Raw genomic sequence first — 20,316 nt, 5'->3', positions numbered from 1 at the left:
GATAGGTGCTTGTAGTCCCAGTTACTCAGGAGGCTGAGACACGAGAATCGCTTGAACCTGGGAGGTGGAGGTTGCAGTGAACCGAGACTGCACCACTGCACTCTAACCTGGGTTGTCAGAGTGTATAACCCTGTCTCACAAAAAAAAAAAAAAAAAAAGATAGGCAAAAAGTTATAATTTTTAATTATAAAGTGTACCTTTTTTAGTTATAACTATTTGATACAGAAATTTAGATCTAAAAAGGACCTTAGGAGCACACTTGCATGACATTGCTTTCTTCTATGCCAATAAGCACAGAAATGCTTGCAAAAGCATGCTTTTATGAAGTACATCAATGTAAGACCCTTGAATTCCTCAGTGACATGGCAGTTTGCAAGACAGGCAACTAAAAGGCTAACAATCACGTAGGGAGACACAGTGTTCTGAAGCTAATGTCAAATGCAAGCTTTGCAAAAATAAGGTAATTTTTTCCCTAAACCTTTTGAGTTCAAATAACCTGTCTTTTTAGCTGTATTAACTCCTTTAACAGTATTATATTAGATAAAGTACTAATCCATTCTAGTTGTTAAAAATTAGCTATAGAATCAGGCTCACTGTAAGTGACCAAACTTTTATTGAATAAATTGAACTGTCATTCAGTTTTCTGAATTGAACTAAGAATTTTTTTTTTTTAACAGTACTATCTGAACAAATTATACAGCTGTATTTTGTAAGGCAACAGTACAAAATTTGAGGATATATTTGAGTCTTTCTAACGGCAAAATAATAAATGTCAAGTATTAATGTTTGCTAATTTTATTTGGGGACATGATATGCTTTTGAAGCACAGTGTTAACAGAAAATTGAAATCCATTTTTGAAAATACATCAGTGAAGATGAAGATTCTTATTGTGGTAACTTAGTAGTAATGCATTTATCATCCTGCATGATAGCTAGTTTCCTTTGGGACATTGCATTATTATGACACAAAATATTAATTCAGGAGATATTGTAAGTTTTTGGGCTAGCACTCACTGGGAACTGAATATCAGTCATGATCTTCTGATGTATTTTTCTTTCTAATGTGGCAGCTATGTATTTAATAAGCCTACCCGGTCACCGTCCATTGAGAACTCCCACTTGAATTAGCGAGCTGAAGAAATTGAAGTCCATACTGTAAAACAGTAATGGATGTGTGCTTCTCTTTCATAAGATCAATGTGGCATAAAAATAAGAAAGAGAATTGTGTCTTTTTTCTACTTGTATAGCTGTATCTAAGCTGAATTCAAAGTAAGAGAATTACTTGATCTTGTAAACTGAGTATACTGCCAATCAAATATAAATTATAACAGATGACTTCGATTTGGTGAACATGGTGTGTGTGTGTGTGTGTGTGTGTGTGTGTGTGTGTGTGTGTGTGTGTTTGTTGTTTTGATTTCTTGTTTTTAACACAGAGACAAGGTTTACCTATGTTATCCAGGCTGGTCTCAAACTCCTGGACTCAAGTAATCCTCCCGCCTGAGGCTCCCAAAGTGCTGGGATTACAGGCATGAGCCACCAACCCAGCTGTTACTTTTTAAGGTGTTAGGGAGTGTGCTAGTTTCTACCCAGATGCAATAAATATTGAAGTCTAATTGCCTATCTTTGCATGGAATATGTATTTCTCAATTATTGTGGAAGATTCTTCATATGTCACCATATCTACTTGAAGATTTTTGAAGGATTAAGTACTCTGGGGAAAAAAGTTATTGACCCCATTTTAAAGAAATTAAGATTATTTAGCTTATAACTGGACATTGTCCTGTGAAGAATTTTTAAAAGAACAAATATTTTGAAATAAAAGCTTACCAGAACACTTTGCTTCTTAAAGATTAAATGTGATTTTCATGACTATCATTTACTCAACAGATGTCTTGCTCTTATTATCTTTCAGAATCAATGGAAGCCTAATAGTCATCGGGATAAGCTTTCTGTTTTTGAATTTTTTTCAGAGGATAATTTGTCTTTATTGGTAACTCAATGAATTGTCATGGCATTGTAAAGGGATGATCTTTTTTTTCATAAAGTGTTTGGATAATGTATATTTTAATGGTTAAAGTTTCTTTTTTTTTTTTGCTTCCAAATATCTCAGGGAGAGTCTTTTGGTAATAAACGTTGTAAAACTCTACAGAGATAAGCCAAACCAGTAGGACTAGACACCAGCAAAACAGAACCCAGGAAAAGATCTCAGATAAGAATTTAAATCCATTTTCACTTCTGTGTTTGCAATTGAGATAAGGTACTTCTGAAAATAATGCCATTTTATGGAAAAATCTTCAACTAATGAAAAGAATATAAGTTATCTGCTTAAAGGCCCAGACATTTGAAGTCTGATTATAAGCACCAAGTTAAGCTTCCAGTCTCTTGTGAAAGGAATTAAAAATGATTCTCAGTCTCAATTGTCTTTACTGGAAAGAGATGAAACATTTTGTTTTGGTTTTTGAATTTCAGTAATTTATATGCTCTCATTTCTAGCTTAAGTTATATAGTTAAATGATCTCTTGATCATTTTCCTTTTATAAGCAGAATGTGATCTTTACAGTATTTCAAATATCTATACTTTTTTACTTTTTAATTTTACTTTTGCTAATTGTCACTTAGAAATTGATTAGAGATTTTTGTTTGTTTTGTTTTATTTCTTTCTTTTGTCTGTTTGCTTAGTTTGTTTGAGAACTTTCCTTTGGGAAAATTCAATTGTAGATAATATCTTACTTGTGCCCTAAAGGGACATATTTTAATTTACTGGTTCTTTTTTAAAAACACTGTTTTTTACTTTGTGATTGACATAATTACATTTGGGTCAACTTCATGAAGTCTGATAGTGTCTACTCAGACTTTTCCCAGGTAATTATTTGTCTGTCAAGAAGTGTTCCCAAGATGATATATGCACATATTCCTAATTACTGTGAACTCCTCTTATGAAAACATCCCCTCTAATTACTTAAAAAAGTCATCTTTCATTAAAGTATTTCTTTTTCCTAGCCACTCAGTGGTACGTATTTACAAAGTTATAACTTCTGAGAGTCTTGAATATCCGAATGTTTAACCACAATGTTATTTGCATCTCTGTTTCCTAATTCTAGGCTAGCTTTTTTTGTGAGATGTGAATCTTACTCTTGCGAAATATGGAATCAAGACACATAAGCAAAAGTCTAGTGAGAATTAGGGCAGAGTAATTCCTAATGCGCTCTGTACCACGTTACCTGAGTTCAGGGCTTGGTTCCTCACTGAGTCACTGCTCCTGGGTGTGTCTATTATGGCCTTAGGAGTTATTAGTAATATAGAGAAATATTAACCATCAGTTGACCCCACAGATGCAAAGAGGAAGATGAACAGGTGATGGGGAATCTTCTGGGAATAAGCTGATATTATAAAAGTAGAACTAGACTAGAGACTTTGTCACCAGGACTCTAACTAGTGTGGCATTAAACAAGTCGTTGTACCTCCTTAAGTATCTTCATTTATTTAGGGAAAGATATGAAGCAAAAATGTTTTCATATTTTTAAAGTCAGGTGTTCCTAACCAAATCTCCAATATTGCTTACCAACTTGAGATTATTTTGATATGTTATACTTCTTGCTGAATTAGTCCGTGATAGAAATGATTTTTATTCTCTGGTGATATGTTACTTCCATCTGCATCCCTTTGCAACCATGTCCTGCCCAGCTAAGTGATACTTATATGTTTATCTGTGCCTTCATTAGACTAGAATGATCTGTCCTGATGTTTCTAATTTTTATTAAGAATTTCCTCTCTACCCTATCCCTATCCCAACTCTCACTGTGAATTTTGTCGTTCTTTGAATTTGAGTCAAAATTGATTTCTTCTTGGAAATATATTTTGCTTAGTTAAATTTAATGACATTACTATCCTGGGACATTAAGTTGAACATTTCTTCTGTGAATAAAATGTATGACATGTTAATATATATTTATGTTTGAGTGTGTATGTGTGAGAGAGGGCATGAGAGGAGAAGGAAGGAGAGAGAGGGAAGAAGAGATGGAGGGAAAGAGAGGGAAGAGGGAAGGTGGAAGAAAGGGAGAGAAAAGAAGGTGGGAAAGAGACAGGAGAGGAGGGAGGGAGAGAAAGAAAAAGAGATCTGGTTAAAATTGCGCTGACTTCATCCTGCCAACTATTGCTGTGTCTGTATGGCAGTACTGTGTCTTTAACAAGCTCCTGGTGCTATACAGAGACAACACATTCCATATCTGTTTTATAGTTGTTGAAGCAAAAAATTAAAAAAGTATGAAAAGATCAAAATGAAATTGTTATATGAGATTTCCAACTTGGTTGCACACCAAAGCCATCAGTAACTTAGGAATTTCAGATATTTTACTCTGTTGTATATTATCAGGTAAAGTCTAAGGATCATCAGTGACTTGTATTTTTAAGAGACTTTCATTTAAAAATTGACAACTGAGAAAAGAATTTGGCTTTAAAAAGAAAAAATACAGTTACTTATGGGTGTCAGTAAGTTTATCAGAGTCTTGGTGTTGCTAATACTAACCTATACCTCTATTAATAGTTGGAAAAAAATAATTTAAAATGCGAGTTATTTAGGAGTGCACATATATATACACACACACACACACACACACATATATATATATATATATATTTAATTTTTTTTTTTTTTTTGAGACAGAGTTTTGCTCTTTTGCCCAGGCTGGAGTGAAATGTCACGATCTCGGCTCACTGCAACCTCTGTTCCCCCAGGTTCAAGCGATTCTCCTGCCTCAGCCTCCCGAGTATCTGGAATTATAGGCACCAATCACCACGTCCGACTCATTTTTGTATTTTCAGTAGAGACAGGGTTTCGCCACGTTGGCCAGGCTGGTCTCCTGACCTCAGGTGATCCACCCTCCTCATCCTCCCAAATTGCTCGAATTACAGGCATGAGCCACCACACCCTGCCGGAGCGCATATAATTTATCTGATTACGAGAAATGTTTTTGAGACTATTTTCTTTACTCAGCTATTACTTTTTAGTACTTTTAAATTCTCTCTCTCTCTTTTTTAATGTAAGAATAAGCCATGAGAAACCATTTTTGTAGGGACTGCACATGGTGTGTTTAGTCCTTCTCTGAGCTTTGAGGTAGTGTTACTGACCACAGTACAAAATGCAGTTCTATATATTTGGGGATCTCTGAAGTAGAATGTTTATTTTTTGTGATTGTTTATGTTTACTCATTCTTTTCTGTCTCTGGTTTAAAATAAAAACCAAACAGTTACTTATTGAAATATGTAATATTTTCTGATGATACTCCTTTAGTAGTTTGTTGGAATGGCAAAGTTAATTGTCATCATAAAACCTTATCATAAAATACTGAGAGTTCCTAATGCCTAAACACCTAAATTCCAGAGGGGTAGAAATTAGCAGTTTTACACACTCAAATGCCTTCAGGGCTAAGCCACAAAAATAACTCTGCAAAGGAGAAAGGGCAGGTGGTATTCCAATAGGGAATGAAAGGAACGTGGAAGAAGAGATAACTTGACCCGACTTAAGGCATTCTTTAGGCATTTGTTACAGAGGTGATAAGCTTAGGACCTTAGGTACACATTGAGGCATCTTGTCAAAAGTTAAGTTTCATGAAAATAAGAGGATATTACTTTGCTTGTCTGTCCTCTCAATGAGATGTAAAAAGTCATGAAGGTTTGCCATGGGAGCCTTTTTGAGATGATGAGAGCTGACATTTTGACACACTGACATTTTGCATTTTAAGGATTCTGCCTGCTCTCTTACAATTGCTACAGATCCATCATGTGGCATACATTTTTATATCAATTATTGATATCTTTAACTAGTCACTCTTCAGATTATCTTGAAAAAATTGGGCGGCTTTTATCCTAAGGACTGGAACTCACATCTTATTTTGAGTAATGAATTTATATTATGTAATTTAGTAACAGTATCAGGTAACATGTATTGAGCACTGACATGTTAGGCACTGCGCTAAGCACCCTGCATGCATTATCTTAAGCTGACCTTCATAGCAACCTTGTGAAATGTGTCCTTTTATCATCCACAGTTTTCTGATGAAAAATACTGGGTTCATGTGGTAGGTTGGTCAGTGGTAATGAAGCAGAATGAAACCAAAATGATCATAACCTGAAAGTGGTATTGATTACATATTCCTAATCAGAGGTCTTCAAAGACCTGGTTGAGAGGGTCTAAGATTGAGATCAGTGGGTGTAGATGTGGAAGCGTTGATTTCTAAATGAGTCAGGTAAAAAGTATCATGTGGTTGTTATTAGAAGTCAGAAGTAACTCAGTTGGAGCTGACAAAAGTTTATGATAAGTAGATGAGGTGATAGTACCTAGAGTGCAGACCCGGCCAGGAGACACTGAAAAGAAATGCTTCTGAGTTCAAATGTAAGGTAAATGTGAAGCAGGAAGAAAAGGAGAATCAGGTAGTGAAGTTGTCCTTTGGCCTCTGCTGGGTTCAGTTATGAGGGGGATCAGCAAGTCTTTGGCCAGCCTTATAGGTTAAAGGTATTGCAGGCCATTTCTTCATTTAACAGTTATTTTTTAGTGCCAGTGATGTATCAGATACTATTCTAAGTTCTGAGAATACATAGGTGAATAAAGTACCAAAGAAACCCTGCCTGCCCTTGAATGAAGTTTACCTACAAATGGGAATAATCAACTAATAAATAAGGAGTGCTAGCAGGAAGAAGCAAAACACAAATATGTTTGAGTAAAGGGAGCTACTAGTGGTGGTGGAAGGTAGCTTGCAATTTTAAATAGGTTGCTTGGAGTAGGCCTTAACAAAGTGACATTTGAACCAAGATCAGAGTAAAGAGGGAATAAGCCTTGCATATATTTGTGGACAGAACACAGGAGACAGAGGGGAAGCTTTGTTGTTTTTTAGAAGAAGAGCAGAAGCCAGTTATTGGACCTGACAGCAAAGAGGAGAGGAGTAGAAGATGAGTCAGAGAGGAAACATGGAGGGTAGATCTTGGGGATCCCACTGGCCATTTTAAGGAATGATTCCTGTAAGTTAGGAATCTACAGGAGAATTTTGTGCAAAAGAATGACATCAGTTGTAAACCGGCTATATTTTAACAGGATACTTCTGGCTGTAATATTGAAAATTGACTGTAGGGGACTAAGAGTGAGCATATCAGATATTACTAAAATAATTCAGGTGTAGGATGATGGTATCTTAGATGGTCAGATGGTGGCAGCAATGGCTAGTTTTTAGGTATATTTTGAAGGTAGTGAAACATGGAATGTGAAATAGGTTGAACAATGCAAGATGACTTCAACATTTTTTGCCTGAGCAGTTGGAGTGATGGCATTGCCATTTGAGGTTGGTGTCAGAGGTCCCAAAGTTGTGAGCAGGAAGCAGGCATAGAGACTGAGTTAAGGAGACTTTTAAGTTACCACTTCACCATAGCCTTTGGATGATTGATCCGTAACCCCAGCCACTGACATCTGGTGACACACATGTCTAAGTATCTCTAGATGAGGGTTCACATTGGAACCCAAATAGTGACTGACTTGGAGAATAGTCCTGACCCCGATGATCTAGTTGTAAGTAACTTGGATAAGATTCAGATGCAAAGGAGTAGGTAAATACAGAGTATGAGATAAGAACATGATTGATTAGATGCTCTCCCAGGACCTAATAAAACAGGAGATTATCTACCCTGCTGGAAAGCAGAACCTCCCAACACATAGTCTTTTCAAACAAACTTTTACAGGTAATTATTTCGCAATTCCTTTATGCTGGGTCAGGTGAGTGGAAGACACAGAAGGAGAAACTGGGAAGGGGTCACGTAGGAGGTCCCTTTTTTTAACAGACCATTTGGATGGATAGTTTTGATAAGTAGGAGATGAATGGTGGAGAGCTGGGCATTTTCAGACAATGGTGGAGTGTGAGAGAAGTAGAGTAGGGTGGAAAAAAAGGAAGGCAGAGTTGTTGAGAGAGGTTGATTAAGGCCAAATTGTGAAGGTCCTTTGATCAAACCTTGTGAAAGTGAATAGTGGAAAGTCATGAGATGTTTTTTAGTGACAGTGATGTTGTTAAATCTGATTTTGGACATGTTAGTATTGCGTTTTGGTTAGTTAACACATAGAGAAGAATATAAGACAGGTTGTAACAGGCATTGGGATAATGGTCAGCAACAAGCTGACAATAGGCTGAAGCTGACATTCAATAGCAAACAAAATGTCTTTTCAAGGGGAAAATATATCTTCAATTTCCTACTAGAATAGAATGTAAATATAACTACTTAATTCTGTATCTTAAGGAAAGTGCCTTTTTTTTTGTTTTAAAGCTATTTTTAAGATGTCTTAATTATCTGATTTTAAGCTAATAAAATGTATCTCTGTACAAAAAAGTTTTAACTATCTATATACAGTTTAAGTCTACATATGCTTATTGAGTCCCAGCTATGTGCAAGGCACTCTGCTAATTCATACAGATGGGGAGAATAACCCACTTCAAGTGATTTAAAGTCTGATATTTGAGGGATATGGTAAAAGATTCATTGGAAATATATAGGTAACATCATGTGTGTTTATGGGCGTTACCTGAATGATCTATGTATTATATAAGGTCTGGATTTTTTTCCCACCTGTTTACTCTTTAAGTATCAGGATTATACAATTATTGAAATTTTAAAGTAGCAAATATATGATACAGATAAAATACCTCCAAAATATTTATTAGCAAATATGTTTCACTAATGCAACAAATGTATATATAGAACGTGTCTTTTTTTTTTCCCCGAGAAGGAGTCTCGCTTTGTTGCCCAGCCTGGAGTGCAGGGGCATGATCTCGGCTCACTGCAACCTCTGCCTCCCAGGTTCAAGCGATTTTCCTGCCTCAGCCTCCTGAGTAGCTGGGATTACAGGCACGCACCACCATGCCTTGCTAATTTTTGTCTTTTTAGTAGAGACGGGGTTTCACCGTGTTGGTCAGGCTGGTCTCAAACTCCTGACCTCATGATCCATCCACCTTGGACTCCCAAAGTGCTGGGATTAAAGGTGTGAGCCACCGCGCCCAGTCGAAGGTTTATTTTTTATTATTAGGGTGCATATATTCCTTATAGGCAATATGGAAAAATTCCAGAAAGGGTTAAGAAAAGGCAATCGTAATCTCCCAGTAGAGATAATCACTGCTACTAATGTTAGAAATTTTCTTACCGATTAAATAAATAGAGAAATACATGTATACACAAGTGTATCTGTATGTATTTTGATATCTAAATCCTTGATATATAAATCCTAGAACTCTATTCTATTGAACTAGAATATTCATATGTGTTATATTTGAGATCATATATTTTATAATATTTTTAAAATTGCCTCCTGTCTTTTTTCACTTAGAATTTTTCTTACAATAAAATAATTGATTTCTTGTACTGAAATGCAATGGCATAATAAAATAGGGGGCAGTGGGAGCTGCTGTGTCTCCCACGGAATTTAAAAACAGTAAGATTGACTAGATGACAGTCTGCTTTTGAGAGCATGTGCTGACAACTGTAAATAATATTAGTGATAATATATCCCTTCATTACTGCCACCTCCACCCATTTCTTACTCATCCCTCTAGCCATTGGCATACCAATGCTGATATGGTGAGAGTCTCATGGTAATATTCCTTCAGAAATGAAGAAAGCCTCATAACTGTTTTTGTGTAATCATCAGTAAGAAAAATTGGTAACTGTACATTTTCTTTTGAAAATAAGAACTTTCCTTTGGGCTGTATTAATTTCATATTAATAATCACATTTTGATTTTTTTCTTCCTTGAACTCAAACACAGGCAATAAATAAACATGAAAGGGAAAACATTGTCATTTGGCTAAATATCAATCCAATATATGCTGCTGAAAAAAATCTATAATCATAAAAAAAACCTGAGTCATAGTAGTCATATTTCAACCTGCTGAATTCTGGAGCAGTTACTGAAAAAAAAAAAAAAAAATCTGAGGTTTGTGATCATGTAGTCTTTTTACAAATGGGCAATGAGAAATTGAGAAAGTTCAAAGTCACCCATTTGGTGACCGTAAGGACTGACAGCACTCAGGCATTTGGGCTTCTATTCTAAGATTATTGTATCGTATTGCTTGTCTAGTGGGAAGGAGAAATACATTTGTTAATGACACCAGTAATAGCTAATGCTTAATGCTATGTGCCAGGGGTTTTTTGAAGCACTTTGTATGTACTAATGTATTAACACATTTATCTTCACAACAGTTCTCTAACATAGATACCTTTATTGCCCTTTTTTTTTAGAGGTGAGGAATAAAAAAGTTAAGTAATTGTTTTCTAGGCTTCAGAAGTAGAAAATTACAGGTCTGGTATTTGAGCCTGGGTTGTGGGTTCAGACAGAGCCTAATTGGGCTTTTAACCATTATGGTGTATTACCTCTGATATAGACCACTCCAGGCAGGCTCCATGCAAACCAACTGAACATTCACAACCATGCTTTCTAGTATTACTATTATTGGATAGTATCTAGTTCTAGTATTATTGCATTTGATTCCTGGTTATCTGCCACATGGACTCCAACTCATAAGCATGGAGTATATGATGAGGCTTTGTGCTTTATCTTATGCCTCCCTCAGTCACTTCCACTCCAGCGCTACTGGGCCTGCTCTGGGTCTTCCACTGTCGAAGTATTCCTTACAGCTTTTGTTCATGATTATTCACATATTTGGAGCATTCCTTCCCAACTTTTTGCCTCCAATTCATCTTTTAAAATCCATGTTAAATTATACTTGTTTGGGAAAACTTTGTTTGATTCCCTTACCAGACTTCAGTTCATCATCCTCTGTATTATTGTCACTTTATTTATTTATTTATTATTTATTTATTTATTTATTGAGATGGAGTCTCGGTCTGTTGCCCAGGCTAGACTGCAGTGGCATGATCTCAGCTCACTGCAAGCTCTGCCTCCCAGGTTCACGCCATTCTCCTGCCTCAGCTGGGACTAGAGGCGCTCACCACCACGCCCAGCTAATTTTTTTGTTATCTTATTTTTAGTAGAGACCTATTTCACCGTTTTAGCCGGGATGGTCTCGATCTCCTGACCTCATGATCTGCCTGCCTTGGCCTCCCAAAGTGCTGGGATTACAGGCGTGAACTACCGTGCCTGGCCATTATTGTCACATTATACTTGTTCTTTAATATGAGATATATTCTCCATTTTGTCATAGGACCCATGATTTTTTAGTGATTTAAATTTTTTTTTTTTTTTTTTTTTTTTTTTTGAGACAGAGTTTCGCTCTCGTTGCCGAGGCTGGAGTGCGATGGGGCAATCTTGGCTCACTGCAACCTCCGCCTCCCAAGTTCAAGTGATTCTGCTGCCTCAACCTCCCGAGTAGCTGGGATTACAGGTATGCACCACAATGCCCGGCTAATTTTTTGTATTTTTAGTAGAGACGGGGTTTCTCCATGTTGGTCAGGCTGGTCTCCAACTCCCGACCTCAGGTGATCCACCCGCCTTGGCCTCCCAAATTGCTGGGATTACAGGCCTGAGCCACCACACTTGGCTGATTTTTAAAAACGAGGTTATTTTTCTTTTTAAATTTATTTGTAATAATTTTTTTATGCTGTATATGAATTATTTGTCAGATACATGTTGCAAATATCTTCTGTAGCTTAGTTGTTCACTCTGATAATGGTATTTTTTTTTTTTTTTTGATTAACAGGCGTTCTTAATTTATAGTTCTTAATTTCAATGTAGCCCAATTTTTTAATATTTTATTTTAAGGTTAGCTATTTTTGTGTTCTATCAAAGAAATATTTGCAGCAGAGTACAGTGGTGCATGCCTGTAATCCCAGGACTTTAGGAGGCTGAGGCAGACAGATCACTTGAGGCCAGGAGTTCAAGACCAGCCTGGCCAATATAGGGAAACCCTGTCTCTACTAAAAAGGCAAAAAAGGCCGGGCATGGTGGCTCATGCCTTTAATCCCAGCACTGGGGGAGGCCAAGGCAGGTGGATCACAAGGTCCAGAGCTCGAGACCATTCTGGCCAACATGGTGAAACCCCGTCTCTACTAAAAATACAAAAATTAGCCGGGCGTGGTGGCGTGTGCCTTCTGTCCCAGCTACTCAGGAGGCTGAGGCAGGAGAGTTGCTTGAATCCGGGAGGCAGAGGTTGCAATGAGCCGAGATCGTGCCACTGCACTCCAGCCTGGTGACAGAGCAAGACTCCCCCTAAAAAAAAAAGACAAAAAGAAAATTAGCTGGATGTGTGCCACATGCCTGTGATCCCAGCTACTTGGGAGGCTGAGTCATGAGAATTGCTTGAACCTGGTGGGCGGACGTTATAGTGAGCTGAGACTGTGCCGTTGCACTTGAGCCTGTGCAACAGAGTGAGACTCTGTCTCAAAAAAAAAAAAAAAAAAGAAAAAAAAGAAATATTTGCCTTCCCCAAGATCAAGAAGATGTTCACCTTAATTGACCTGTAGACGTTTTATTTTTGTCTTTCATATGATGTGAGTTCAGGGTCCATTTTGATTTCCATATGAATATGCAGTTACTGCTGTGTCATAACTCAAGTGACCACTTACATATGGGTATATTTCTGGACTCTATTCTAATTCCATTGGTTTATTTATCATTGCTGTACCAAGACCATAGTGTCTTGGTTATTACTGTAAACCTCTCCATTTGGTAGTGAGTCCTCCAGTATTGTTCTTTTTTCAGTATTGCCTTGGCTACTCTAAATCTTTTGCTCTTCTGTAGGAATTTTAGAATCATCTTGTCAACTTTCCATAAAAAAAAATGTTGGGATTTTGATTGGGATTTCATTGCATTTATAGAACAGTTTGAGTAGACTTGAACTTTACAATATTGGGTCTTCTAATCCAGGAGCAAGGTATATTCCTCTATTAAGTTGTGCTTAATTCCGTTCTGTACAATTTTGTTGTTTTCTGTGCATAGATCTCACATAACATTTGTTTGACTTATTCCTAATTATTTGTTGTTTCATCCTGTTGGAAATATTTTAATTTTTTTGTTTTAATTTTTTTTCTTTTTTACTAATATGGAAATGGATTTTTTGTATATTGACATTGGGTCGTGTGACTGGATTGATACATTTATTAATTCTAATAGTTTATATATTATTTTGGATTTTCTAGATATATTATCTGTAAATAATGGTAGTTTTATTTTTCTCTTTTCCAACCCATATAACTTTCAAATCTTTTGACTGCCTTAGTACATTGGGTAGGTGTTCCATTGCAATGTTTAACATAATGTTAAATGTAAACAATACTTGCTGTAAAATTTTTTTTAAAAAAAGGAACTATCATATCTAGGAAGTTCTATTCCTAAAAAGTTTTTATCATTTTATCATGTCATATGATTTTTCTCCTTTACTCTGGTAATATCTTAAGCTACGTTAATTGATCTTCTAGAAATATATCACCAGTGCAATCCTGGAATTCATTTGAATTAGTTGTGATATTTTATTTCTATAAAGCTAGATTATATTTGCTGATATTTTATTTATGCATTTTGTGTTTATGTTCAGAAGAAATACTGGCTTGTAGTTTTCATTTCTTATAACTGTAGTCAGCAGTTTTTAGTATCAAGATTATGCCTCTCTCATAATGATGTTTTTGTGTTTTTTGTTTTCCCACTTCTCTGGAAGAGTTTGTATAAGATTTCAACCTTGAATATTAGGAAAGATTTGCCAATGAAGTTATTTGTGCTTAAAGTCTTTTTTATGAGTCTAATTTTAATTCTGGGTTTAATTTCTTCAGTAGGTCTAAGGCCATTCAGATTTTCTATTTTTTTCTTGTATTTGTTTTGTTTTTCTGTTTTTAAGTTGTATTTTTTACAGGAACACCTGATTTTTTCTTATGGATTGGCATAAAATTGCTTATAATATCTCCTCATTGTATTAATGACTCTTGGATTTGTGATGATGTTATCTTTTCATCCTTCATATTGGAGGTGTATTCTTTTTCATGACTAGTTTCTTGATTTTCTTTTTCAAATTTAGTGTGTTGATTTTTTTATGTTACTGATTTCTGATTTCATTATTCCCTTTTTCTTTTTTCTATTTTAAGTTGTTTTATTTTTCCAGGATTCTTAAATACTTGGACTATTAATTTTCAGTGTTTTAGTTTGTAATATACGAATTGGAAAATAATTTTTTCTTTAAATATAGCTTTAGGTTTATCTTACGAGATTCAATATTTATATTTGCCTTATTATTACTTAAATTATATTTTAGTTTCAATTTTAATAGATCCTTTGGTTGCTGGATTATTCAGAAGTGTTTGTTAAATTTCCAAATCGTTTTGAATTTTTATCTTTTTGTCGTTGAGTTTTATTTGAATTATACTGTGATCAGGTCATTTACTCTGTATGACTTATGTACTTTGACAATATTTAAAGTATGTTTTATGATTCAGCCTGTGTTTCATTTTGGTAAATGTTTGAGAGTTTGAAAAACACAGTTAACCCTTGAACGGCATGACTTTGAACTTCATGAGTCCATTTATATGTAGATTTTATTCAACAAATACAGTAGGTCTCCTTTTCCAAGGGTTCTGCATCAATAACCAAATGCAGATTAAAAATACGGTATTCTTGACAGTATTCTTGGGGTGCGAAACTCGCATCTGTTGAGGGCTGACTTTTCCTAATGCTGGTTCTGCAGGATTGACTGTAGGACTTGAGAATGCACAGAGTTTGGAACACACAGAAGTCCTGGAACCAATCCCCTGTGTATTCCGAGGGATGACTGTATTATGTATTCAATAGCTGTTAGGTGAAGTCTTCTGTTCCTTAGGTTAAGTTTTAGTTCTTGTATAGTCCTCCCTATTTTCAATTTGGTTTTTTTGTTTGTTTGTCTTATTGCTTGTTTTATCAATTATGTACCTGGTTATTACTAATTGTAATTATTTTATTTTTAAAAGGAATATTTTGAGACTCTTCTTAGGTACATAGAAATATATTTTGTTTTGAAACAATTCTCTTTATCTCCTAAAAAACTTCTTTATAATTTACTCAATTTGAAATTACATAACTATTTAACTTTATAAAATTAGTATTTTATATGTGTGTATATATAAAATGTGTATATATATATTTTATATGTCTATGTACACACACATACACACTATCCATTGTATGGTATATATTTTCATCCCTGTATGTTCAGCTTTTCTCTGTGTAATTATGGTATGTTCCTTATAAATAGTGTATAGTTATATTTTAAAAAATTAACTCTAACCACCTTTTGTCCTTTAATTGGTATAATTAGTGTATAACATGTAATTACTGATTTCTTTTACTCACCCCATCTGTTCTTTATTCTTTTTTTTTTTTTTTCTGTAGGATCATTCACATAGGTTTTATTATTCAGTTCCCTCATTTATGAGCTTGTTTGTTGTGTGTTATTTATATAATAATAAATTTACATTCTTGACATTTTAGACTGTATTAGAATTTAGTGTTCTTAGTACAATCTAGACAGTACAAGGACCTTTGAAAACTTTAATTCTACTAATGCCTCTCTTGCATCTTGGTCATTGTTGTCATGAATTCGATGTATGTTTTATTTCCAAGATATTTTTATTATTGTTTTAAATTATTGATATTCAGTTATGTATACATATTCACTCTGGCTGTTGCTGTTCATTCCATACTTAAGATTCTGTCGTCTGGGATAATCTTCCTTCTTCCTGAAGAATTCCCTTTAGGATTGCTTTTGGTACCAGTCTGTTGGCAATGAATCCTCTTGGAATTTTTAAAAAATTTGTTTATTTCTCCTCCTTTGAAGGTTTTCCTGCTGTTTTGGAAATATATCAGCTAGGATCGCTTCAAATACTGCTTCTACCTTCTATTTCTCTTCTTCTTCTAGGAATTCTAATTACAGGTCTGGCATACATTGTTTCGTTTGTTTGTTTGTTTGTTTAACCATGTTCCATCTATCTCTTATTCGTTTTTGTGTTTTTTATAATTTTCTCTCTATATACTTCATTTTGTGTATTTTCTACATAGACATCTTTCAATCACTAATCCTCTCTGCAGTTGAGTCTAATTAACTATTAAACCCATCTGTTGAGTTTTAATTTTGGTATTGACATTTGTCAGTCCTATAATTCTCATTAGTCTGTATATTCAGTTCTCTGTTGAAATTTTCTTTCTTGGCATCTGTTGTCTTGAATACTTCAATAACAGTTATGTCAGAGTCTGTTTTTGATAACACCAATATCTACATTACCTGTAAGCCTGTTTCTTTTGTCTATTTTTATTTTCTTATTTTAAGCATTTCCAACATGTTAATGGATGGAAAACATCCTGCTTTTTATTTTTTCTTCCCATGTCTTACTTTCCCAACATTTATTTATGCAGTGCACATAATTAAACATGATTTTAACCATTATCCCAATGAAGTGTTGTCTATTTAAGCTAAACATAAATCCCCATGTTTAAAATAATGCTACTGCAGAGTATTGGCACCAAGACCCCCACACCCCTTCCCCTACCAACCTGGGATACCAAAATCCCTGAATATTCAAGGCCCTTATATAAAATGATATGGTATTTGCATATAACCTACATACATCTTCCTGAATACTTTAAATCATCTCTAGATTGTTTATAATACCAAGTACAGAGCAAGTGCTGTTTAAATATTGCTATATTGTATATCAAAAATTTGTATTTCTTTATTGTTTTTTTTTTTAGTTAAATATTTTCTGGAAACAGAATCATGGATACAGAGGGCCGACTGTATATGTATACATATGAGGATATATGTGTAGACTTTTCATTTTCTTACTTCATAAACTTAGAGAATGATCTCCAAGTTGTTGATACACACTTACAAACGGTTAACTCTATTGGAAACATAGTAGAGTTTAACTACTCATGGCTTTAAGGCCTTAAAAAATTAATTATGGGTGTGTATTTTTTAAATGGGATTATAAATATCCTACGGACATACATAATTTAGTAGTAAAGTTCTTGATAGTTTTAAGTTTTATATTTTAACCATTTATGTTCAACTTTTTATATATATAGTATATATATATAGTCATGATCTATTCAAAACATGAAAAGAACAGCCATAAATAAAACCAAATACAAGAATTTTATCACATCATATTCTTTACAGCTATTCTAGAAAATAATTGTATCGTAGAAGGCATAGGTTTGGAAAATGTAATGTCAAAAGTTTTTTGAGTATATGTTCATTTAATCTGATTTTCAAAATTATTTGACACATTGAAATAAGAAATGCTATATTGAAAACCGAGTACACTAACCTTTTGCTAAGTTACATTTTCATAGTTCATTTCAATTCTTAACAACCCAAGTTGAAAAACTGCAACTAATTCCCCAAATAAAAGACTGCCTTGTCAGCTGCCTTTTTCTATTTTTGTAAAACTGGACCAATTCTCATTCAATCAACAGAGTTTTTTAGGATTTATTTACATAGTTTCACAATACTAAAATTCCTGGAGCTCAAAGTTATAGATTTCCCAAAGCTTAGTTTCATGTTAACTTGTATGTCCATATTGTTTTATTTTTAAGGGTGAGATCAAAGAAATTAAGAGTCCAAACAATTATTTTAACATAATAGTACAGGAAATGTGACCCAAAGAATGCACTCATCAGTTACACATGTGAAATATCTCAACTTCAAAAGCAGAAAAAGTCCATTCCCTGCCCTCCCCGCATCTTCCCCCAGCACTTGCCACGATCACAATGGAAGAATTCTATAGATTGCTGTAACCTGTGTATCACTGCATTCAGTTTAATCAGTGAGAAGAAACAGTGATAAGATCAGTTTAAAAATGTATACATTTATCACATGCATTCACATTGTAAACTCGACTGAACCTTTTTGTTCTCCTTCCCTCAACAAATCCCTGATGTTTAATAGGGGACATTCAGAATGAATTTTAAACTTCCCCAGTCTCAAAAGCCTAATCTCAGCTACCATTTCTTCTCATTTGTTTTCTTCAGAGAAAAAAATAAAGTTGTGATCTTGAGCCTCCTGAGATTCTATTTAATTTTTATACCTTTAATTTGTATTTATGGTTACTTCTCCTCTGTGTTCCATCATGACAGTCCTCTGGAGTGAGTTGCTTGCCTCCCTCCTGCTAGTGTCTCAGGTTGTTATTCCTTTTCCCTACCTTTTAACCATTATACATTTGAAAGAAGTAGTTTCCATAAAGGGCTCTACTTCCTTACTTCTCTTTCCTCCTAGCCCTGCAGTCTGAATTTTGCTTTCCTTCCTCTCCTAAACTGTGTCTCATAGGCTACTGTCGTCCACATGACCAAGACATGCCTGCTACCTTGTAATATCCTTTAGTCTCTTCCACTCCGTAAGTAGTTTGCCTTTAGTTCTCTTACCATTGGTTTCTGTGATATTTCTCTCTTTGTTCTTTTCCTGTCTCTTCAACTGTTGTTTCTTGATTTTCTTTGCTCTTTCCATCTGTTGAAAGTGAATGTTTTAAAGACTTTTAGCCTTGGGTCTATTCTCTCTCTACATTTTATTACTTACTGCTGCTTTCCACCTTCGTACTTGGGCACTATTGCTATTTACAACCTGATGTGGCCTGTCTTCTGAACATTAGCCTATGTAATTCTAGCTGATGGTCCAGCATCTTTACCTGTGGCCCACTGGCCTATCAAATGCAGCATGTCCAAAATAGTAGTTAGAAGTTTGGAAAACATACTAAACTTTTTCTCATCCTCTCTCTCTGTTACAGGCATCATCGCATTCTTAGATGCCAAGACTACAGTATCTTGGAATCACATAATGATTCATTCCTCTCTCATTGTATACCTTCACTTTTGTCATTAGGCAGTGGGTTTTGTTTCTTTTTTTCTTTTTTTTTTTTTTATATAGAAATGTTTGGTTCTCATTATGTTGTCCAGGCTGGTATAGAACTCCTGAACTCAAGTGATCCTCCTACCTCAGCCTCCCAAAGTACTGGGATTATAGGCATGAGCCAGCATGCCTGGCCACAGGCACTGGGTCTTGGAAATTGCCATGTCTTCCTCCTTCTAATGCTCTCCATTGCTACCATCCATGTTCTGCCCTCTACATTTTATAATTAATTACAACAGTATCCTTAAATTATCTTGCTAAAGAACATTTCTGCTTTCTCCAGTATTCCTATAGCCACTTGCCTGAATGATCACTGATCATGTGATTCTTTTCTGAATATAAATCTCTGTATCTTTGCATTCTGCAAGTGCCACAGAAGCCCTCACTTCATCCAACAGCCTAGCCTGCCTTTCAAGATTTAACATGCTACTTTTTTCTGCCTCTGAATCTTTTTATTTTTTTTAAACTTTTATTTTAAGTTCAGGGGTGCATGTGCAGGTTTGTTATATACATAAAATCATATCACAGGGGTTTGCTGTACAGATCATTTCATCACCCATGTATTAAGCCTAGTATTCAGTTATTTTTCCTGATCCTCTCCCTCCTCCCACCCTCCACTCTCCAATAGACCCCAGTGTATGTTGTTCCTCTCCATGTGTCCATGTATTCTCATCATTTAACTCCCACTTATAAGTGAGAACATGCGGTATTTAGTTTTCTGTTCCTGTGTTAGTTTGCTGAGAATAACGGCCTCCTTCTCCATCCCTGTTCCTGCAAAGGACATGGTCTCATTCTTATTATGGCTGCCTCTGAATCTTTCCTTTCCCTTTTTTCTTCCAAAAATACTCTTCTCCATCTCCTCCTATTAATATTATATATATATATAATATAAATTATATATTTATATTTATATTTGAACACCAAATTTAAATGTTACATGTGATAATTTTAAAATACATTTATAACACTTCAACAAATCTCCCTCCAAAAGGTGGAGCCAATTGTCTCCCTCTTAAATGTGGATGAGGCTTAGTGACTCCCTTCTAATGAGTAGAACATAGCAGAAGTGATGGCATGAATCATGGGTTATAAAGGTATCATGATTCCCCCTTGCTTTCTTCTGGATTACCCACTCTATGGGAACCCAGCTGCTGTGTCATGAGGTGACTCAGCAGCTTATATGGAGGCTGTTGCGGTGAGGAGCTGAGTCCTCCCACCAACAACTGTGTGAATGAACCATCTTGGAAACAGATACTCTCTCCCAGTCAACTTTAGATGACTACAGCTTTGATTCACAAGTGACTCTGAATTGGCACCATCCAGTCAAGCTCCTCTCAGGTTCCTCACCCACATAAACTGTGAGATTATAAGTGTTTGTTGTTGTAAGCCGCTAAATTTTGGGAACAATTTGTTATGCAGTAATAGATAACTAATACAGTATATTTTCGAGAAGATCTGGTCTCTATTAGTA

General features: G+C 35.2%; 1 protein-coding gene across 1 annotated transcript in view; it reads left to right on the top strand.

Annotated features, from left to right (window-relative positions):
- FAM83B (family with sequence similarity 83 member B) overlaps positions 1–20,316 on the top strand; it is a 102,760-nt gene that overhangs the window by 27,087 nt on the left and 55,357 nt on the right. The window lies entirely within an intron of this gene.

Source organism: Piliocolobus tephrosceles, chromosome 5, assembly GCF_002776525.5.
Source record: "Piliocolobus tephrosceles isolate RC106 chromosome 5, ASM277652v3, whole genome shotgun sequence".
In the NCBI taxonomy this organism is placed as follows: Eukaryota; Metazoa; Chordata; class Mammalia; order Primates; family Cercopithecidae; genus Piliocolobus; species Piliocolobus tephrosceles.
The sequence above is the reverse complement of the archived record's forward strand: the minus strand, read 5'-3'. Positions and strand labels throughout refer to the sequence as shown.